The following is a 24940-nucleotide window of genomic DNA, read 5'->3' as shown; positions in this document are numbered from 1 at the left end:
ATCACCTCACAGATGTCTAGTCTCAAGACACTGTAATTTGCAAAACGTAATCCTTTCTTCGTAAGAGCAACCCTTTGTTCCATTCACTCATCTTATTGCTCTCTCTACTCGTTTCAACAGCTCTACATCCTTCTTAAAATGAGGCCTCCAGACCTGTATACAGTACTCAAGGTGTGGCCTGACCATTGCCTTAAACAAGGGTATAAGCACCTTATCCTTGCTAGAAAAATTACTGTACATCATTGACAATACACCATGATCAACTCTTGCGGACCGTCTGCACTGTCAGAAAATTTCTTAACTGCATGCACAATTACCCCCGGGACCTTTTCACTCTCTACCACTGTCAGTGTAGTACTACACAGTTGATAGGTTACCCTGGGGTTACTGCTTCCCATATACAGTACTTTACATTTGTCAATGTTAAACTTCAGTTTCCACCTCTCAGCCCATCAGCTCAACTTTTCTAACCCTGCCGACATTCGTATCGTCTGCAAACTTCGATATTAAGCATGATATAGCATCATCAATATCATTAATAAATAAAGAATACAACAATGGACCCAATATTGAACCCTGGGGGACTCCACTAATAACATTAGTCCGCGAGAGCACTGTCCATTGGTTACCACTGTCTGTATTCTCCCACTCAACTATCCCTTTATTAGCAACAATTTGCCGCCAATGCCACATTGCTCCAATTTGTGCTGCAGTCTTCCATGTGCAACAGTATCAAAAGCCTTTCTAAGATCCAAGTATATAATATCAAAATTATTCTTTGCATTCCGTTCTTTTGTGACCACATCATAGTATCCAATCAAATTAGTCAGACAAGATTTCCCCTTAACAAACCCATGCTGTGTCCGAGCTATAACTGAAGTCTTGTCTAGATGATCCTGCAGTGCTTCTTTAACCAGTGCCTCCATTAATTTCTCCGGAACATTACTTGTGTCACCCTTTGATCCTAGTTTTTGAAATGGGATCGCATTTGCATATCTCCAGTCCTTGGGTTACTCTCCTGAGTCCAAGGAAGCTCTCATAATTATGGTTAAGGGTTTGCTTACTTCCTTTGCTGCTTCCTTTAATATAACTGGATAGATCCCATCCGTTCCAGGTGTCTTTGTTGTGTTTATCTTCAACAATTTCTTCTCCAATTCGCTCTCAGTTATTACAAAATCATGTAGCTCACTGCGGGTTTAATCCCGTGGCATTCCCCTCCCTGAATAACTCCTCATGCGTGAATGTAGATGCAAAATATTTATTTAGTTTGCTAGCTACCTGAGCAGGTTAATCAACAGTTGAACCATTGGTATCAAGTAGACCAATATGATTCATCGCCTTCCTTCTAGAGTTTACATAAGTAAAGAACTCTTTCCTGTTTTTCTTTGCATCCTTTGCCAAAAATTTCTCATAATCTGCCTTTGCCTGCCTAACCTCCTTTGTGACTTGGTTACAGACCAGCTTATATCTATCATAGGCTTCTGTGTCACGTGTTAATTTATATGTATCACATGCATTTTTCTTCTCTGCCATATGCCTCATTAGTTCATCTGACATCCATTTTGGCCTAAACCTTGAACAATATTTCTTAGTTGGTATGTAAAGCCTAGTAGCTTCCAAGATAAGTTCTTTGAATGCTTCCCATTTTGAATTTGCTGTTGGTAACATCATCAGTTGGTCCCACTGTATAGAATTCAAATACTGTCTCAGTCCATCGTAGTCGCCTTTACGGAAGCAATAACCCTTCCCTTTACCCCTAATGGTAGTTACCTCTTTGAGTAAATCCCACTTCAGCACACTGTGATCACTGCCACCTAGTGGTTCCTTTATCTGCAGATTTTTAATCAATGAAGTATCACTACTGATAATCAGATCAAGAGTATTCCTCCCTCTAGTTCCCTTCCGAACATGCTGCTGTACAAAACAATCATCCAATAAATCCACAAAAGCCTTGCTAGTGTGTGAGTCATCAACCCACAAATTCCAGTCAGTGTCTGGGATATTGAAATCCCCCATTATAAGACTCTCTGATTTACTAGCCCACTCTATTTCCCTGTACAGTTTCTTATTATACTCATCAGAGTCATTAGGCCTATAGCACACTCCTACTCTCAAATTTCTGCTTTCCCAGTGCTTATGTCACACCAAAATGACTCGACACTGCACTGTCCAGCCATGTCGACTGGCTGGACTTCCTTGGATTTTATGTGTTTCTTAACTAATAGCATAACTCCTCCTCGCTTCCTGTACAATTGTACTCCCCAAATTCCATTTCTGCATTCCATATATCTCTATGACACCCCGTCTCTGAAATCCCCACAATATCTGCCTTTGATGTTTAAACCAACACCTGAAATTCGTCAAATTTATTTACGAAACTCCTACCATCGGTGTACACACAAGTATACATGCATCTGTTCCTATTCTTAGCTGTCCTAACACAGTCCGTGACTAGTGAATACGGTGCTTTTTCTTGTATTCTGTCATCTTGTGAACTCCCCTGACCGTTTGGTCGTCCCACAGTATAAACAGAAAATTTAATTTTAATTTAATTTACTTGTTCCAAACTATTATATTTAAGCCACCCGATTTATTAAATTCATCTGCCGTGCTATGTATCTTATGTCTGTTAATTGCGTGTGTTCTGTGGCTGATTTGTCTGTTTGATGGACGAAAAACCACAGTTTCTGGGGAAAAAAACTTTCTATTTACGCGTAACTCAACCACGGAGTGAATAAAGCCCATTAAAATTCTCGCGTCATCGACGGAATTCGAACCCTGGCCTTTTCGTCCCGGTGTGGGGAAGACGGTGACGATACCACTGTGCTACCGTGCAGACCATTTACTTGTTCTGCAACGACTTCCAGCAGTTCTGAAATCTCCTGCACCTTGTTTTCCAGGCTGCTGCTCAATAGAAGCAGTGCAAGAATCACTTTCACCTACAGCGGCTATTCTTAATCTATTAGTCCGTGTATCCCTCCAAGTTAGCAGTTTTCCGACCCATCTAACCTCGATAACATCAGCAAATTTTCTTGCACCCTTTCTATTTAAGTGTATCCCATCCCTGTAGAAGCAGTCTCTCCTGTTAACAAGCACAGACCAGGCTGAGAACAATTCTACCCCTTGAGTCTTGCACAATATCTGCACGGCGAATTGATCGACATGGCTTTATCATATACTCCCTCCTATCGTGTCTGGGCAGAATTGCTGACACTTTCAAGGCCTCCGTAGCCGAGTGGGCAGGAGCGGGAGTTCAGTAGCACACGCTCTTTGAGTAGACCGGGGTTCAAGCCCCTGAATGCTGAATACGGTCGACCTGCCAACCCGCACTGGACCAGCGTGGCAGATTATGGTCCATTTCCCTCAACATGAATTGTTGAGGAGGCTTTCATCCTGCAGTGGGTTGATAATGGCTGCACTTTACTTTACTTTTCAAATTCAACCCTGATTCACGGCTTTTTTTCAACAGTGACCTGTACTTGTTAAGTAATCCCTCTGGTTTCTTACTCTTAAAATCATTAGTGCCAACAATAATATTACATTTTGTGACCTTAAAAGATGATATCTGGTGTACAACGTCATCAACCTTTGCCCCTGGCAGGATAGGTGGTCCTGGTGGTTCGAAACCTGGTAAATACTAGGTTTCGAACGCCGTCCTTTCTACCTGACCGGAAGGATATAATAGGAAGGTTACGATACTACTGTGCTACCCGCGCAGTGAACATGAGTGCTATGCAACCTGTTACTGCACTAATCAGTTCCAAATATGCTTTAAAAGCTTTTTCCACATTTGCTACTTCTCTGTTTAAGCGAAGACGCCATATCCTGGCATCACCTGTTCCACAGTCCGTCCCAAACCAGCCCAGAGTCACCGATAACGTTTCAGCCCACTTCTCCAAGTCATTTCTCGATGAGTTCCCATTCTATGGTCACCTATTCAATACTGGATTCACCCTTTTTCAAGCAACACCTATGAGCCAAAATATTATGACCAGCGAATCGTTATGCAAATCGAAGCAACTGCAAGTGAACTACGGCGCGTGTGCTGGTCTGGACGCAGTATAAAAACACCTGACACTCAGTTCCGTTAATCAGTGTTACTCTTGTTTTCAAATACGAAAGGTAGCGGACTTAAGCGAGTTTGACAAAGGCCAAATTGCAATGGCCAGTCCACTGCGTCAGAGCATATCTAGACCAAACTATTATTTTTAGTCCACCCGAATAATTAAATTCATCTGCAGTGCAGTGTGTTTATTGTCTGTTAATTTTCTATGTTCGCTTTGTCTGTTTTGCTGGACGAAAAACCCGTTTCTGGGGGGAAACCTTGCTATCTACGCCTGAGACCGACTAAAGTCAGATCATATCCGGAAGGGCACAGCTGGTGGGATGCTCACGGTCAGCTGTAATTAGTACCTACCAAAAGGGTCCGAGGAGGGAAAGCTCACGAACCGGCGGTGAGGTGTTGGACGACCACCGCTCATCGAGGTGAGCAAAGGCTCTCCCGGATGGTACGTGGCAAGAGAAGGGCCACTGTGGTGCAACTCGCCGGTAATTGATAATGGGAATAATGTGTCACAACACACAGTACATCGAACTCTGCTGAAAATGGGACTGCATTGCCGCAGGCCGCTCCGAGTGCCCATGCTAACCACGGTTCCCTGTGGACAGCGCCTACAATGGGCATCGAAACTGGACCTTGAGTGATAGGAAGAAGGTCGTCTGGTCTGATGAATCAGACTTCCTGTTGCACGATGTGCACGGCCGGGTACGTGTGCCTCGTTTACCTGGGGAAGTGATGGCGACTAGATGCACTGTGCCACAAAAACAAGCCAGTGGCGGCGGTGTCATTCTTTGGGCGATGCTCTGCTGGGATATCCTGGGTCCAGTCATCCCCATGCTGGGCACTCTGACATCTACCATTTACCTAAACATCTAATGAGAAAATTCAAATACATAGAATTGAAGCCCTGCCCCCTAGACGCAAAGGACCTAGCATAAGGATATATAACCTCGACAATGATTATTATTATTATTATTATTATTATATCCGTTTATTAACCACACGAAAAACTGTGGGTAACCCCAGGACGGCAGTGTGCCAGGAGGGTGAGAGATTTACATACTGAGGTGCGAGGAACCACATGTACAGCGTACAAGAGTACATGCATGCTCGACCCGAGATATTTGCATAATTGAACTTATATACGCTTCAAATAAAACAAAGTTTATAGCAATAGACATCTGAATTTAAAAAAATATAAAAAATAAACAAATAAATAGAAAAAAATAAAAATAAAAATGCAGCAGGCAAAGAGTCCAGATGTAGGCGGTCGTCACAGGTTCAATATTTGGTAACAGTTCTTGAGGCATTCCTTTCTGTAGATCTTGTCCTCACAGAACTTATCAGGGTTGATGCCTAGTTTATTATAGATTTGGAGGCAGTTGACCGGAAATATTCCTCTAAGGGAATCAATGTTTGTAAGTGTAAACCGGAGAGAGTGGCAGGAGTTGCGGCGTTCACCTCTTATCTTCTTTGTGCCAGAGATTAACGGGGATACAGATGGAGCATCTATTCAGCCTGTGATTAGCCGAGCTATCATGAGTACGTTTCTTGTGGTAATGAGAAGTCTCCAGGTGATCTGACACCAACTGCTCTCCAGGATGAACTATATTGCAGAAACCTCGAGCAGGCACATCCAGAAGAATAGAACCCGCCAACTTGATCATTACAAAGTTCAAGACGAAAGCCAGAACAGGAAATACTTACCACTGGAACGTGGAGTTGTCACTGGGGGCCTGGGGCACGCTTAGCCAGACCGACAGTGTTTATAAACTTGGGCACTCACCGCTTTAGGGAGCACGTAGCTGCCTAAGTCTTTCCGATGTTGCCAGTTTGGGCATACTACTCTAACCTGTGCCCAAACTCAACCGTGGCCACTGTGCAGAACGTGGTTACGACTTCAACACGTGTCCGAATAAAGAAAAGCCGCCGACCTGTGTAAATTGCAAATTCCAGAGTGCTAATTGAGTGACCTGCTACCAGCAGAGCACTCAATAGGGACAGCGAATGCCTAGCGTACTGTAAAGCAAAGCACTTTCCAAATGAGACTAGATTATGGTCACATGCTCTAAATCCTATAACATCAACAGGGTAAAATTCATACAACTGAACGCACAACGGTCCAAAATAGTAGCGGCGCAGCTCACAAAGAAGGCGAACGGGGCAAATCTCGATATATTCCTCATCGAGGAGCTTAATGCATATCGCAAGGAGGTCAGGGGTTACTCCCTGGACTATCATCTTTTAAGGGCACAACGGTCATCTTTTAAGGGCACAAAAGGTGATATAGTTGTACACGTTGAAACTAATGATATTAAGAGTAGGAGACCGGCGGAATTACTTAGCAAGTACAGGTCACTGTTGAACAAAAGCCGAGAATTAGGGTTGAATTTGAAAGTGTCTGCAATTCTGCCCAGACACGATAGGAGGGAGTATATGATGAGAGCCTTGTCGATCAATTCGGCCCTGGAGGGATTGTGCAAGGCTCAAGGGGTAGAATTTTTTTCAGCCTGGACTGTACTTGTTAACAGGAGAGATTGCTTCTACAGGGATGGGATACACTTAAATAGAAAGGGTGCAAGAATTTTTGCTGATGCTGTCGAGGCAGTGTTAGGTGGGTCGGAAAACTGCTAGTTGGGGGGGATACAAGGACTAATAGATTAACAGTAGCCACTGGCAGAGGTGGAAGTGATTCTTGCACTGCTTCTATTAGAATGAGCAGAAGCCTGAAAAACAAGATGCAGGATATTTCAGAGACTGCTGGGAGTCATTGCGGTACAAGTAAACACATGGGTTGTGTTAGGGTAGCTAAGAATAGAAACAGGTTGTAAGGACCCGTCCTTACATTAATTAATAAAAATTGTTAAATATTATGAGAATTTAACTGTAATACGAATAGTGGTTTTCTGGTACAAACAACATGGATTAAGAAGCACTGGAATTCAAAAATACCTTCCAGTCACTCCCTGTTTAGTTGTAGCTTGTTTGTAAATTCTTTGACGAGTCAGTAAAAGTAAATAACCGTGACAAATCCCCATTAAGACAGAGGCAGATGCACCATAGTAAGGGCCAAGAGCACTTAAGTTGGCCTCTTAGAAATTTCACGGTGGAACGCTAGTAGAGGTGGGCGACGTCACCAGGTGTGCGCGCGTGAGGTCACGGGAAGAGCTGTGACGTTTCTCAGTTAATCTGAACTTCCGCCTCTCGTTCTAGATTGTTCTGGTATATTCTAGGCCACGGAAGTTGGGAAGAAGAGCCGCCCACGGAAGAGGAGAGGAGACAAATGAGAACACAGGAAAGGGATGTGCAGATCTCCTATTGGCCAGGAAGAAAGTGGAGGGAATTTTGAGAGGGAGATTCTAAAGAAGCCTTCGTGGCATTCGGAAGAAGTTTTCGTGGGATTCGGAAGAAGTCTTCGGAGGAGTCGGAAGAAGTTCTCGAAGCGGTCCGGAGAATGATCGTAATGAGTGGAGAACGATACAAAGCAGAGCAGTAGTCTAATTTGGGTGATAGCTGCAGCCCTGAGGTAGATGGAAGCAGTGATAGAAATTCTGCATATCCCGACAGCCTGTAGGAATGTTCACCTGTAAGCATGGAAGCCGTAGCAAGGAAGAATCACACCCTGAGAATTATATAGGCAAAGCCAGTCTAATGAGTGGTCGAACCATTGACCTACTAGACAACTCCTCTATCCACGGAAGAAGAAATGCTGACCGGTAAAGAATATACGACCCTGATTGATCCCAGCCGTGCAGTACCCGTTAGGGAGACACCATAAATCACCGAGATCCCCAAAAGAGCGCCCCCGCATTCCAGTACCTGAATGACCGATATGATAGGAGGCAGAGCAGAGAGGAAAGTTCCAGGCCAAACACGTAAGTGCTAGAGAGTTTACCGAAATAGGTGTACCTAATTTATTAGGGAGAGGACTTTAGGAGAAATAAGTATATATAGTTAAGGAGGGAGATTTAAGTAATGAATATATGTATAAAGGTGTAATGTATTTAAAACAGACGTAGCCTAAATTTGAAGTGAAGCCCCTCATATTAATGCTTGCTGGAAGGAGAGGTTATAATAGATAACTGAGAATTGTTTAAAGTTGGGAAAGTTTTTTTATATATTATATATGAAGTTAAAGGTTGGAATTTTGATTTATAATGAGTTGATTTGTGGAGAGTATTTCTGATTTGAGTAGGGGCTAATTAAAAGTGATATATGTATAAAGGTATAGAGGATTAACGTTCCTGAAGGGTAATGTTAAATTGAATTGATTAATATTTCCTGTTAACCTGATTGCAGTAAAGGTGTCTAATTGAATAAATGCAATTTTCTTACAAATTGAGACACGAACTCTGAAGGTTTTTGTGAGCCAGTTCATTGGCTGGTAGTTGTTGGTGTATTATATAGACTGTTCAGAAGAAGAGTTGGAAGAATCTATGTAAAGTGAATACCACGACCTATCCAAGTCCCTGTAAAGAACATGAAGAGACACCATTGCATAATGAATAATAATGTGTATTAGAATAGGATATCTGATGATGAAACATTTGAGTTTGAACAAGATATTTACACATATAAAGGGTAATGAAATAACAAGTCACTATTATTAGTTTCTGTATGATATGTTAATAAACATTGTTTTATTTTACATTCATGTGTTGGAGTCTGTCATTCCGAAACTCAGCCAATCCTGTGGAGAAATACTTAAAATAATTAAGGTCCCCTTCGAGTCAGGTAATCGTCTGAGAACAAACAAGTCAGATGCTAAAGTGGGAGGATTGGACTACGGGGATATACATATATAAAGAGGGGATATATACATAATAAAATTAAAATAATAATACAAAGGGAAGATACAATATATCAATAAAAAAATATAAATAACAAATAAATAAATATATATATAAGAGATAGATGTTCCATCGTAACAAACCCCGCCCCCCACAAGGTGCATGTATACCTGCGTGTACACCAATGCTAGGAGTTTGGTAAATAAATTTGATGAATTTGAGGTATTGTTCAAAACATCAAAGGCAGATATTGTTGGGATATCTGCCGTTGGGATAGAGACGTGGTGTCACACAGATATAAGTAATGCGGAACTGGAATTTAGGGAATACAATGTGTATAGAAAGGATAGACAGGACAGGAGGGGAGGAGGGGTTATGCTATTAATTAAGAAACACATAAAGTCCAAGGAAGTGAAGCCAGTCGACATCGATGGACAGGGCAGTGTCGAGTCAGTTTGGTGTGACATAAGCATAGGGAAATCAAAATTGAGAGTAGGAGTGTGCTATAGGCCTAATGACTCTGATGAGTATAATAAGAAACTGTACAGGGAAATAGAGTGGGCCAGTAAATCAGAGAGTCTTATAATGGGGGATTTTAATTTCCCAGATAATGACTGGAATTTGTGGGTTGGTCACTCGCACACTAGCAAGGCTTTTGTGGATTTATTGGATGATTGTTTTCTACATCAGCATGTTCGTGAGGCAACAAGAGGGAGCAATACTCTTGATCTGATTATCAGTAGTGATTCTTCATGCATTAAGAATCTGCAGATAAATGAACCACTAGGTGGCAGTGATCACAGTGTGTTGAAGTGGGATTTACTCAAAGAGGTAACTACTATCAGAGGTAAAGGGAAGGGGGGTTTTTGTTTTCGTAAAGGCGACTATGATGGTCTGAGACAGTATTTAAATTCTATACAGTGGGACCAACTGATGATGTTACCAACAGCAAACTCAAAATGAGAAGCATTCAAGGAACTAATCTTGGAGGCTAGCAGGCTTTACATGCCAACTAAGAAATATTGTTCAAGGTTTAGGCCTAAATGGTTGTCAGATGGACTAATGAGACATGTGGCAGAGAAGAAAAATGCATGGGATACATACAAATTAATGGGTGACATGGAAGTCTTTGATAGATATAAGATGGTCTGTAACCAAGTCACAAAGGAGATTAGGCAGGCAAAGACAGACTACGAAAAATCCTTGGCAAAGGATGCAAAGCAAAACAGAAAAGAGTTCTTTACATATTTAAACTCAAGAAGGAAAGGGATGATTCAGATTGGTCCACTGGATATTGATGGTTCAACAGTTGAGGATCCTGCTCAGGTGGCTAACAATCTAAACGAGTATTTTGCATCTACATTCACGCATGAGGAGTTATTCAGGAAGGAGAATGCTGTAGGTAAAGTAAACATTGGCAGTGAGCTGGATGATTTTGTAATAACTGAGAGGAAAGTGGAGGAGAGATTGTTGAGGATAAACATAAAAAAGGCACCTGGGGTGGATGGGATCTATCCAGTTATATTAAAGGAGGCAGCAAAGGAAGTAAGCAAACCCCTAGCCATAATTATGAGAGCTTCTTTGGACTCAGGGGAGGTACCCATAGACTGGAGATGTGCAAATGTAACCCCAATTCACAAAGGAGGATCAAAGGCTGACACAAGTAATTATAGACCTGTTAGTTTAACTTCTGTTCCAGGTAAATTAATGGAGGCACTCGTTAAAGAAGCACTGCAGGATCATCTAGACAAGAATTCAGTTATAGCTCAGACGCAGCATGGTTTTGTTAAGGGCAGGTCTTGCCTGACCAATTTGATTGGATACTATGATGTAGTCACAAAAGAACTGGATGCAGGGAATAACTTTGATATTATATACTTGGATCTTAGAAAGGCTTTTGATACTGTTGCACATGGAAGACTGCTGCACAAATTGGAGCAGTGTGGCACTGGAGGCAAATTGCTGCTATGGATAAGGGGATGGTTGAGTGGCAGAAGACAGAGAGTCGTAATCAATGGACACTGCTCAACGTGGACTAATGTTATTAGTGGAGTTCCTCAGGGTTCAGTGTTGGGTCCGTTGTAGTTTTCGGTGTTTATGAATGATATTGATGATGGGATGTCAAGTTTAATGTCCAAGTTTGCAGATGATACAAAGGTTGGCAGGGTTGTTAAGGACACTACTGACGCTATGCTGCTGCAACAGGATCTGGAAAGGTTGAACAGATGGGCTGAGAGGTGGCAAATGAAGTTTATCATTGACAAATGTAAAGTACTACATATGGGAAACAGTAACCCAAGAGCAACGTATCAACTCTGCGGTACTACACTGACAGTGGTGGAGAATGAAAAGGACATGGGGGTAATTGTGCAGGCAGATATGAAGTTCTCTGAGCAGTGCAGACGAGCTGCAAGAGTAGCTCATGGTGTCTTGTCAATGATATACAGGAATTTTTCTAGCAGGGATAAGGAGGTGATTATTCCCTTGTATAAGGCGATGGTTAGGCCACATCTTGAGTACTGTATACAGGTCTGGAGGCCTCATTTCAAGAAGGATGTAGAGCTGCTGGAACGGGTACAGAGAAGGGCAACAAGGTTAGTGAATGGAACAAAGGGTTGCTCTTACGAAGAAAGGCTTAAGTTTTGCAAATTACAGAGTCTGGAGACTAGGCACCGGCGAGGTGATCTGATAGAGGTGTATAAGGCTTTGAATGGTTTGAGCATGTTCAATGCCAATGGGATTCTTCATCTTGCTCAGAATAATCACCTCAAAGGGCATAAATTCAAATTGAGGAAGGACGGATGTCGGATAGATGTGCGGAAATTTGCCTTTGGCCAGCGGGTGGTTGGTTGGTGGAACCGACTTCCATCACTTGTTGTTGAAGTTGATAGCCTAAACAAATTTAAAGCTCAACTGGACAGGTATTTTGAGCGAACGGAGGGGTGAAATGGGAGTGGTGAGTTTTTTTTTTTTTTTTTTTTTTTTGGCTGATGCTGAATAAGCTTGCTTTCTTCCATGAAATGACTCTACTAATGCTAATGCTAATGCTAAATTAAAGCAAACTAAACGTGCTCTTGTGCAGTGCTGGACCTCTGATGTTACTGAACTCCGGAAGGAGGTCAACAGGACGCGTGAGAAGTTTCAACCACAGAAATTGTGGGATAATAAAAAATCTACTGCTCGGTTGAAAACTGAGTATCAATTGATCAAAAGAAAATATACCCGTTTAATAGCTAAAAGGAAATTTGATGCGTGGAAAAACTTAGTGCAAACAGCGGGTAATGAAGATCCACGGGGTATTTTTTATTAGTTGCGTTTGCCCAAATTAAAGCCATCTGGGGATGTGATAATTTCTGTGCGTTGTGGAGTCTCTCAAACTGTAGATTGGCTCTGCGGTATTAATGTTACACTTTATCACCTAGCAATTGGATCTCATCATCGTATGGATGAGTTTTGGAGCATTCTGATAGTAGTGATCGGTTAGATTGTGGCTGTGGTAGCGATATTCAAGAAGGACCATTTTCAATGGAAGCAGCACCGTAATAAAGATATGGGTTGAAAGTTGATAGTGCAAAACGAGACCACGAGGTTTTAAAGTGAAATGCGTAAGTGCACAGTCCTCTGTAGACTAACCAGACGCCCGGCAATGTCCTGTCGAAGTTCTAACTACGACGAGGAAGAAATTTCTTGAATAATTTGGGACACTTCCTCCACTGTCTCATCTGGATTTATTGGCTTACCGTTTCCACGATAATCACGAACATTTCCCTGTTAACAGAAGAGCATCTGCAGTGGATTCTCCGATCGACTCATCTGATTGATGAGTCGATCGGATTGAAATGGGTCTTTTGGCAGAAGAACTTTGGAGAAATGGCTGGATGCTTTCGCTTGCTCATTGCCAAGGAAGTACACACACCCACGTGGCTGAGAGTAATGAAAATGTTCATTACGCAAATGTGTGAAATTGCAGTTACGCAGGTTATATTAGTCTCAGCCAGAGATATCCATCTTCCAAGAAAACGAGGTGTCGCCAATTTGTGTAGCACATGACGTCACAAAAAATCAGTTCATATTGTTAATGTTGTACGTGAATACTGTTGAAATGAGTTTCACAGTATTGTTCCTTGTTCCCTTGTTTGTCCTCTCCATTGTAGTGGTACTGTATAAATAAAGTTCGTCGTCGGTGGCATTCGTTGATTATCATTACCTGGCAGTGTTGAGAACCATCTCTCTTTGCAACATCCATGGAAAGTGGAGAGAAGGAGAGGTGGTTATCATTCCAATTCTCGCTCTCTCTATCCCCCATATAGGGAGTTGAAATTGGTTTCTACTACTGTGATGATAATCGAACCATACATGATTTTTTCTTGATGATTACTTTTCCAGTAGAATGGAGGTGGTTGAACGCATCAGCCGATCATGTTTTTTGTGGAATTTTGCAAATTCGAAACGGCATAGGACGTCTCTCGAAGACGCATTATATCGCGCAGTCATGGTTTTTCAAAAAGAAAAAAGAGTGCATTCACATGGATCGATGGAGTTCGTCAGCGGTGTACTTTTCTGGGTGAGCGAGGTATCGATGAATCCTGGGTTTAGTTCATTTGCGATTAACTTCTATCAGATTGGAATGCAAATTATTGTCAAAAATATTTTTGCGAAGAGTGGGTTCTGGGATAAGACGGTTAAAGGGGGGGACGGGGAACAAGGCGTGGTGCGAACGAAACACTTCTACTATGGCTGCGTTAGTTTTGCTGTGGTGGAGATTTGTTCTGCGGTGGAGTAAAACGCGTGATGCTAGTAAATGTGGAGGTTCAGTTCAGTTTAAGGTGTTGGGAGGATGAGGCTGAAGGACGGTTTGCTAATTTCGTTTAAGCTATTTGCATTGGCAAGCCGTGGTTAGTCGTTCTTTAATTCAGGCAGAATGTCTGTGTGGGGGGCGGTTGGGGTTATTTCCATTGAAGGGACGGTAGTCCCGAGCATTATTTCATAACTACGTGGAAATTTAGAATAATTCGGATTTATTAGGTGATTGTTGCTCGCGTACAGAATATATTTAAAAATAATCATCGATATTAAAATAAATAGTAGTTCGAAGATTTTATAGGGATTAGTGATGAATTTTTCGCAGGTTAGCGCTCGCGAAACGACGTGATCAGCCATTTGGGTCAGTGAAATGAGATCGTCATCATCATTTTCTGTGGAAACTTAAATATAAAGAACTGTCATCTGGCAGCATTTATTCCTGGCATCGGCACATATTCTTGAAGGTGCCCTCCTGGATAGCGCAATTGGTAGAAATGCGATCGTGAAAATACCGTGTGGAAACAACACAGTTTGTATTCCGTTCCCGACCGCTGGATTTTTAATCACGTTTTTCAAAACGGGGCCATTTACACCGGTTTTAGCCGAGTTCAACATGTAGACACGTATGGTATTGTATGTTATGTAGGACGGTGAGGTAGTCGCAAAATTAGCTGGAGGTATACTCGTGAATGTTATGAAAAGCAGAGGGTATGCTGTGCATATCAGGATTATTAATCGAATTAACTTCGGTCGCATAGAATAAAACGAGTGTTTTTAAACATAATATTCTGTATTTTGGTAACCAGCATGCGAAAATCTTCTGAGAGTCAAAGAAATTCAATTTTTAGCGCATCACTTGGCAATCAGCATCGAACTATACAACATTTTAGGCGTGTCCAGTAATGCTTGTTATACTTGCTGTTGAACGACCGAGAAATGGTAAAAGTTTCCACTTTCCTAGTATGAAAAGATATCCACTTCTTTGTCTCTCAACGTACCTTTCGCATAAACAACATTGTCTGAGATGTGCCAGCGTAATCGTAGTACTAATCGGTTTTTTTTTGGTTTTTTCAAATTATTATGTAAACCCCAAACACGAGAGGTATTAGAACCTATATTACTTTAGTACCGTCCTTGGGTTGGAGGTCGAGAAGACGAAACAAGATATTTGTTGATATTGGACTTGAACTTCTGTAGACTGTAATTTTCAGGAAATACGTATGAAGGAAGGTTGTTCCAGAAAACAACAGGCAGTTGAATGAATAAATGAGGAAGATGAAAAGTTGGTTCTGTGAGTTTGAATTTGGAGAGTAAATGGATGTTGACTGGTGGCGGCACGTGTTCGGACTGTTTTAAAAGAGAGAGCGAGAATTATAGATGCCAATTCAGAAGAACAGTGCCCATGGAAGTATCTGTAGAAGAGGCATGCAGCAGAAACAGTGCGTCTATGAGAAAGCGAGAGGACAGACTCTGCTAGAGATGAGTCATTAATTAACCTAACTGCCCCCTTCTGAATGGAATCAAGCAACCAGAGAGAGGTTTTGGGGGCACCACCCCAAATGTGGGAACAATATTCCATGGCAGGGCAGATTTTCGATTTATACAGAGTGAGCAGCTGTTTGGAAGAAAAGTAACGCCGAGAGCGAAAGAGAAAACCAAGTTTTTTAGATGCAGAGGAAGCAATATTTGTAATGTGCTTGTGCCAAGAGAGATTAGAAGTCAGGGTAATCCCCAAAAGAGATATATCATTTTGCCTAGAAATCGGAGTGTCACTAAAGATAAGCATAGGAGCAGAAGAATCCTTTTTGCGAGATATAAGACAAGACTGAGTTTTAGAAGGGTTGAAATCAACTAAGTTGTCTTTGCCCCACTGGAGAATTACCTGAAGATCGCCATTTAAGGAATTGGTAGCAGATTTTCGAGAAGTTGAAGCTGAAGCTGATTGAGCAGGACAAGGTTTCTCAAAATGGAAAGTGGAATGCAATGTGCTATCATCGACAAAACTATGGATAGGATTTCCAGTCAATGGAAGAAGGACATTAACACGCAAGAGGAAAAGTTAAGATTGAAAGAGAGGAAGTCAAAGAGCTCCAAGTAATTAGTTGGAGTTAGGAGTACAGTAGAGACAACAGATAAATTTGATACAATGAGGTAGAGAGATTTTAAGCCAGAGATTTTAAGCCATCGAAAAGAGGAGATTCCAAATTACCAAGTCTGACAGGAAATAGATCCTTCGTTCATTATAAAGAATGTTATATACCTAAGCCAGATCTCTCCTCTACAGGATATCTAGGTGCCATTGATCACTTTCTAAGCCCTTTTTCCAAATACCCTGATTCTCTTGGACAACAGCCTTCCCAACTTTACATCATCAGCATTTTTGACGATTTCCCCTGCACTTCCTTATCAATGTTGATAAAGTAGCCCAACACCGATCCCTGCTCGGCTGGACCACACTGATGAATGTCTGTCTTTTTACCATCCCCTGATTCAACGATGAATCTTACCAGTAATCCTAATTTTTACCCGTTTAAATAATAATTTTCTTGAGAAACCATATCAAAAGCTTTAGTGAAGTTAAAGTAAACAATGGCAAAGTTGTTTAATGCATCCAACTGTTTTTTTAACTGTGTCATATCGATGAACCAGATTGGTCAGGCAAGGCTTCCCCTTAACCAACCCAAAAACAGATACCATTCCACAGAATTATATTATTTTTCCACTGTTGATAGAACCACGAATATTACATATTATCTTGAAGTGCCTTCAATTCAACAGATCATTGATTTGTAGGGTCGAAATGCGACCTCTCGTAATATATCAGTTCTCATTAAACCTTTATGTTTGCAATTAACTTGAATTGGGGTTTCTAAATTCTCGGCATTTTTTAATCTTCGGGAAGGGGAAATTGCAATTGTCGACAATTCCCGAAAATTCTATTTTACTGATTAAATATTTTCCATATTTTTGATAAGAATTTTCTTCCTTATTCTAGTCATAAAACACTATAATAATGAACTGCACATTGTGGTGTAATAGAAAAAAACTAAAATTTAAGGAGAATTCGATATTAAAAAATAAGACGCATTGATGAATGTAAATGAAAAGAAATCCTAAGTAAACACTAATACACAAACTGATACTCATTCATCTCACTTCTTAAAGATGAAAATATCACAGATTACAGAATAGTTTAGGGCTAAAGCGTCGGGTTACGTAAGGGGTTAATTAATGTACATTAATTTGTACAAATTAATGTACAAATACTTAAATAGCTATGAATAGGCATCATTAAGTATGTCTCATATTGTCGACACGATCACAACGAGTTGCCACGGTATTGCCCTACTTCCAATATGTAACACCACCGTAGGAGACGATTATTGCTACTTATCCTTACGGGACACCTTCTCCATAGGAGAAGACCATTGCTACTTATACTTACTGGACACCACCACCCATACGCAAAGCCGTACCGACGGTGAGGCGAACGAGGCTCTTGCCTCAGGTTAAAAGGTAAAAGAAGCCCCAAAAGTAAGATTAAATAATTGCCAAAATTGCCATCATTAACAGTAGGATGCAATGTTTCATTCTTCCCTCAGGTACTAAAATGGCTCGGCACGGCCCTTGCCATACGGTACCGTTTCGAAGCTTATTGGCTATACATCAGTTAGGTGGGCAGGTACCCAGGTATCACGCATCAGGCATCTCTCATATGTGAAGTTATACTTCGCAACTGACTTGTCATCATTGCAAAACCAGGGTACCAGCCCACCCACCCACCCACCGATAAAACCCCAATAAGCTCCGAAACAGTGCGGTGTGGGTGTTGGCATCCACTGAGAATAAGTAACAACAATTATATGGCGAAGCGTTACTTATTCGAGGTAATGCAATACCACGGCAACTCGTTTTGAAGGAATTCGCAATATGTTATATAAAGGGGATCCTCGTTGACCTAGCAAATTTGGTTCCAGAAAATTACACTTAAAACGGAGACCATATTTTCGTAATGTTTATTATTTAAATAAACGAAACTAGGCATATTTTAAGAATTTAAGATTCTGAAGCCAGACAAATCTTAAAGAAGACTACGGTAGTAGTGTGAAAGCATCATTTCTTCTGTATCTCAATTTGCTCTCATCCTTCACAACGAGTTGCCATATATTGCACTACCTACCTTGAATAAGTAACGCTTCACTAATAGAGAAGTCTATCGTTGCCTATTCTCGGTGGGCGCCAGCACCCACACGGCACCGTTTCAAAGCTAGTTGACTTTTCATCGGTGGGTGGGCAGGTTACCCGGTATCGCAAGTGAAGTGTCTCTTATTCGAAGTAGTGCAATAAATGGGCAGCTCGTTGTGAAGGATGAGTAGATGTGCTGTATCCACCGATATTGTGTAGTAATGGTTCTTATGTACTTGTACATATTAAAAAATGGCCGAATGAACTGAAAAATGGGAAAATTATTTTATTAGACATTTTGTATTATAAAAGAAGATTGTTCTCACAAAAAAATATACAAGTGCTTGGTCAATTTTCTCAAGGAAAAAAGCTTTAATTTTCAAATTTTCTCAAGGAAAAAAACTTTAATTTTCAAATTTTCTCAAGGAAAAAAGCTTTAATTTTCAAATTTTCGTAAAGCGGGAACTCGGATACCGGGGACCCCTGTACTTAATGATGCCAATTCATAACTACATAAGTAGTTGGCTACGTACAGAAATGATGCAATTGCATTAACTTATACGTGACGAAAATATCTTCTTTGATTGGATTGGCTCTCCTTTTGCTGTTGAAATTTAAAAATATCTCTTCCTAACTCTGTTTTTTGATCCCCTTCTATTTCCCAGGGTTCCGAATTTTCCATTTCTTTGTTCGTATAATATTTCTTTCAGACTCTTCTATTGAAGTACACTTTTCTTTGAAAATTTGTTTCATTATCGATTTCGCAAATCGCATAATTTCATTTTTATTTGCCATTGCAATAAAAAAAAAAATCATTATTAACCTCATTTAAGGCTGAACCGTGGATTATGGGTACACCGGTTTACAGGCATGGCCAAATTCTGGACGGATTCAAGCAAAAGAAATGTTTTTTTTTTAATCGGCTCATTTTTGGCTAGTGAAAAAAGGCCAAAGTAGTTTACGCCAGTAATTCGGGACAGATTAAAGTATAAGTATAACCTATTTGGATTGCTTAAATATCTAATAAGGGACACTTAATGAATTTATCTCTACGTCGTATATATAGCTTAGCTTAATTTTCAGCACTCACCTCTGCCATATCAGAGGTGAGTGCTGAAAATTAAGCTAAGCTATATATACGATTTAGTTATTACATTACAGCACATAAGGACTCCTTAAAAATCAAGAGTTTATCTCTACGTTTAAAAAGCTGCTGTTTGACCTCATTTAAAAATCTTAATATTCAAAATAGAATTTTGATTTTCCAAATTACGAAAGATGAATGTAAGAATTCCTGCTTTTCTAAGTAGATTTACTATCTGATTATTTCAACTGCGAGTCGCACTGGTTTTAAGCAGTTCAATATATCTTCGGCGATTTTTGGATATCCGTCCTCACATAGATAAGAGAGCTTTAATTCATGTAAAGCAATTTTTATCGTTGTTAAAATCCTTAAAAATCTCTCACTTTGTAATTAAATGGCAACTACAGTATATTTAATTGGAGAGTCCCTCAGAGCGACTCCAACTCTATGCCCAAATCTCAGCCATCTCCACTTATCCGATAGGTTTCTGCCATATCAGCTACTTTCATATGCCAGTCTTTGGATGCTGACCTTAATAAGTTTTCTAGTGATAAGGAGTACACACGCCGCATCCTTAAATTGTATTTCACTGTCCCTGATCCTTCTACTTTAAGGATCAGGGACAGGGAAGAACAATTTAAGGATCCGGCGTCTTAACGCCGCAATCCAGCAATGCGACATGAAGATGGCTTTCCAACCAACCTTGCAGTTTTCCACCTATATATTCTTTGTACATTGTGCTGTTTATAATTGTATTATACTTTGAGTGTTGAGCTGTATTTGCTTTTTATTCGTTCACATATGCATTTTTATATTTAATTTATTAATTTCTCTTTTTTACATATTATAATATTACTGTTAGCCACTGGCATTGTGGCTGTGAAGGGCTTATTGCAATGTGTCCATTGTATTACTACTACTACTACTACTACTATTATTATAATTATTATTATTATTATTATTATTATTATTATTATTATTATTGCAATAAAGATTTCTAGATGTGCGGAAATTTGCCTTTAGGCAGCGGGTGGTTGATTGCGGAAACAAAGTTCCAGCTATCGTTGTGGAAGTTGATAGCTTAAATAAAGTCAAGGAGGAACTGGACAAACGTTTGGAGGAACGGATATTTGAAATGGGAAGTTTTATTTTTTTTATTACTGGCTGATGCTGTATAAGCTTGCTTTCTGCTCTCACTTCCCTCTACGAATGCTAATTTGCGTTTCTTTTCCCTCGTTTCTTGTGTAAACCCTTTCTCATTAATTTAATTAAGCTCCCATGGTTTTTTTATTATATGTGCATTTATTTTGGATATTTTTAGCAGTATGGTTGTCAGGTTTATGAAGAAATAAAAATTTTGTGATGATAAGCACTTCATCCTCGTTAAGTTTAATCTGCTTTTAATTTCTTAAAGAATTAGATTATTCTCAGACACAATATAATCTTGCCCCATGGCCATTGTTTAAACACACCAAATTGAAATATATATTTTTTTAAATATTACTTGAAGTGTAGTTTATAAATGGTATTTTTACAAGTAACACATTGGTATTTTATATAAAAGGCGATTATATTCACAAGAATGAAATCAACGTTTAAAAAACAAGAGAGAGAGAGAGAGAGAATTAAAAAAGCGAGTAAGGTTACAAAAAGAGCATAAAACAGTAATTTCTTTAGAACTAACAAACAAGTTTAACACACCTTTAACATTTGGAAATTGTTACACCGATAAAAAGTTAGCAATCTTTTCTAAAAAAATAATGCTCGGGAATGAACCAAATCCATTTAAAAGACAAGTTAATATTCGCAAATTAATGGAAGAAGTCTACCAAAATATACATCGATTAGCCAATATACTTAACCCACACAATGCTTGATGTTATTCCTTACTGATAGAGTTATTAATAATAATTATTATTACTTTAATAACAACTGAATTAAATTATATTAAAAATCACATCATCATTTAATAATGACTCTTTTTACTCTATGTTTTGGCAGTCCCCAATATTTTAAACCATGAATAAGCACAATGCTTTTAATTCTCACAACACAACAAAATTGACTATGTAGCGAGTTGCGCTGATATTGTACTACTTTTATAGGTTTTGGGGCCCTTGTGGGTAGCACAGTTGGTATGATCGCCGGCCTCCCCACACGGGGTGGAATAGACTTCAGTTCGAGTCCCTTTGGTGACGTAAAGAATTTTTATACGCCTTTTTAATGACGTGGCTGAGTTAGTCGGTCTCAGGAGAGGGTAACACGGTTTGTTTTTCTCCCAGAAACTCGGATTTATCGTCCAGTAAACAGATCGAATCAGAGACCACGGGTAATTTACAGACAATATACACGGAGCAATATGGATTCAAGCTGCCCAAATTCCTGAGGTGTACCAAACAAGGTGTAGAAATATAGCATTATCTCAGTTTGAGCCCGTGGGCGTGCCTTCAGCCAAAAATCCTCTGCTTCCCTCCCCAGAAAATATCTAACCAGAGTCTGTAACACTGGCGTTACAAAAGTAATCCTACTCCAGGCGACCCTTTTTGTATTCTTCTCCAACGAGTTGTAAGCCTCCGAAATCGAACAGGGCTGTAATACCCAACATGTGAGAACTGTGTTTGCTTATTACAGGATGTGACAGTTCGTTATTCGATTTTTCCGTTTCGGACAGCCAACTAAAGTGCCCTGTATGTTTCATTTCTTCGTTTACTCGCTGTCTGAAGCCTTCTAAACTTTGCAGTTATTCTATTCCAAAATCAAATGAAAACATTCTGTGATAACGGGCTGATCTTTTAGCCATTTGGTCGAATGCAGTGGAACAGCGCAGGGAAACTCTTTGCAAAGGCAAGTTATTTCTGCCATAAGAAATAAGTTCATTGCAGTATACGCCTTTTCTTGTTAGCAGCAGAATCTGAATAAAGTCAAAGATATAATGGGCCCAATTCAGATGGAAAGGCAGAAAAGTGATTATCTCTCTGCATTTAATATTCTTCTAAAAATCTTTTATGGCATTCTAGATTTACGAATGCCAGAGGCAAGTCATTGAATTAGCTGATATTCTCTTCTAAACTTGAGATCATTAATAAGCCTGGTAATGAACCGACGTTTAGGACTATTAATGGTGAGCCGAACATAGGTGTACCTTCAATTTCATTTCTAATTGGCAAGTTAAACCAGATTTGATTAACAGCGATCACAAAGCGATTACTTTCAATTTAGGCTCTGCTAGAAGTAGATTTATCGAGCCTCATTCGTGACAACCTCGGAGATTGGCGATTAAGCACGCTGACTTCTGTAAATTTGAGATTTGTTAGCAAAATGTCATTAGCTGAGTTGGAGAGGATTAATGCATTTGATTTGGTTCAACTATTGCAACATTTGATGAGTTATTTGATGATGCTTCGAGGGAGTCAATGAAATTAAAGCAAACTAAACGTGCTCTTGTGCAGTGCTGGACCTCTGATGTTACTGAACTCCGGAAGGAGGTCAACAGGACGCGTGAGAAGTTTCAACCACAGAAATTGTGGGATAATAAAAAATCTACTGCTCGGTTGAAAACTGAGTATCAATTGATCAAAAGAAAATATACCCGTTTAATAGCTAAAAGGAAATTTGATGCGTGGAAAAACTTAGTGCAAACAGCGGGTAATGAAGATCCACGGGGTATTTTTTATTAGTTGTGTTTGCCCAAATTAAAGCCATCTGGGGATGTGATAATTTCTGTGCGTTGTGGAGTCTCTCAAACTGTAGATTGGCTCTGCGGTATTAATGTTACACTTTATCACCTAGCAATTGGATCTCATCATCGTATGGATGAGTTTTGGAGCATTCGGATAGTAGTGATCGGTTAGATTGTGGCTGTGGTAGCGATATTCAAGAAGGACCATTTTCAATGGAAGCAGCACCGTAATAAAGATATGGGTTGAAAGTTGATAGTGCAAAACGAGACCACGAGGTTTTAAAGTGAAATGCGTAAGTGCACAGTCCTCTGTAGACTAACCAGACGCCCGGCAATGTCCTGTCGAAGTTCTAACTACGACGAGGAAGAAATTTCTTGAATAATTTGGGACACTTCCTCCACTGTCTCATCTGGATTTATTGGCTTACCGTTTCCACGATAATCACGAACATTTCCCTGTTAACAGAAGAGCATCTGCAGTGGATTCTCCGATCGACTCATCTGATTGATGAGTCGATCGGATTGAAATGGGTCTTTTGGCAGAAGAACTTTGGAGAAATGGCTGGATGCTTTCGCTTGCTCATTGCCAAGGAAGTACACACACCCACGTGGCTGAGAGTAATGAAAATGTTCATTACGCAAATGTGTGAAATTGCAGTTACGCAGGTTATATTAGTCTCAGCCAGAGATATCCATCTTCCAAGAAAACGAGGTGTCGCCAATTTGTGTAGCACATGACGTCACAAAAAATCAGTTCATATTGTTAATGTTGTACGTGAATACTGTTGAAATGAGTTTCACAGTATTGTTCCTTGTTCCCTTGTTTGTCCTCTCCATTGTAGTGGTACTGTATAAATAAAGTTCGTCGTCGGTGGCATTCGTTGATTATCATTACCTGGCAGTGTTGAGAACCATCTCTCTTTGCAACATCCATGGAAAGTGGAGAGAAGGAGAGGTGGTTATCATTCCAATTCTCGCTCTCTCTATCCCCCATATAGGGAGTTGAAATTGGTTTCTACTACTGTGATGGTAATCGAACCATACATGATTTTTTCTTGATGATTACTTTTCCAGTAGAATGGAGGTGGTTGAACGCATCAGCCGATCATGTTTTTTGTGGAATTTTGCAAATTCGAAACGGCATAGGACGTCTCTCGAAGACGCATTATATCGCGCAGTCATGGTTTTTCAAAAAGAAAAAAGAGTGCATTCACATGGATCGATGGAGTTCGTCAGCGGTGTACTTTTCTGGGTGAGCGAGGTATCGATGAATCCTGGGTTTAGTTCATTTGCGATTAACTTCTATCAGATTGGAATGCAAATTATTGTCAAAAATATTTTTGCGAAGAGTGGGTTCTGGGATAAGACGGTTAAAGGGGGGGACGGGGAACAAGGCGTGGTGCGAACGAAACACTTCTACTATGGCTGCGTTAGTTTTGCTGTGGTGGAGATTTGTTCTGCGGTGGAGTAAAACGCGTGATGCTAGTAAATGTGGAGGTTCAGTTCAGTTTAAGGTGTTGGGAGGATGAGGCTGAAGGACGGTTTGCTAATTTCGTTTAAGCTATTTGCATTGGCAAGCCGTGGTTAGTCGTTCTTTAATTCAGGCAGAATGTCTGTGTGGGGGGCGGTTGGGGTTATTTCCATTGAAGGGACGGTAGTCCCGAGCATTATTTTCTTCATCACTTCCAAATTCTTCATTTAAATTCTTCATCACTTCCAAAGACCATGAATCAGCAGAAAGTATTTGCCAGATGGCAAATAGCACAATCCGAGAATTTGAGAGCTACCTGGATTGCATCGGGCTCCGTATTAATGCACAGAAGTCTGCCCAAATGACCATAAGTTACAAGCAGAATAAAAATGACATCTCAATCTCTGTGAACGGGTCTAGTGTGGAAAAAGTGCACTCTCACCTGGACCTGGGTCTTAAGTGGGATGACAGACTCACCTTTGCTCAACACTTCGCCCATATGAAGACAAAAATATTCGCCGCTTTATGGGCTACTAGGCAGGAACTGGTAGGAATTAGGGATCCTCAGCTAGCGACCAAGTACATTTTAATGTGTGTCCTGCCAATTGCAATGTATGCCTCGCAAATCTGGTCTTCAGCTCCAGATTCACATTATAAGTCCGTCCTTGGGATCGAGTACTGGTTCTTGCGATGGCTTAACAGAGTTGCTGGCCACCCTTTTACTATCTCAAGGGCCATTCTCTACTCAAACCTTAACATCACACCCTGGATGCAGCGGACAATTAACAGGAACATACACACTCTCGCACAAATGCTCACAGGCAGAGTGGATGCTCCAGTCCTGGATAATATTCTAGTTAAACCGCGT

The sequence above is a fragment of the Mastigoproctus giganteus genome, chromosome 3, assembly GCF_048544385.1.
Source record: "Mastigoproctus giganteus isolate SK-2022 chromosome 3, ASM4854438v1, whole genome shotgun sequence".
Lineage (NCBI taxonomy): Eukaryota > Metazoa > Arthropoda > Arachnida > Uropygi > Thelyphonidae > Mastigoproctus > Mastigoproctus giganteus.
The sequence above is the reverse complement of the archived record's forward strand: the minus strand, read 5'-3'. Positions refer to the sequence as shown.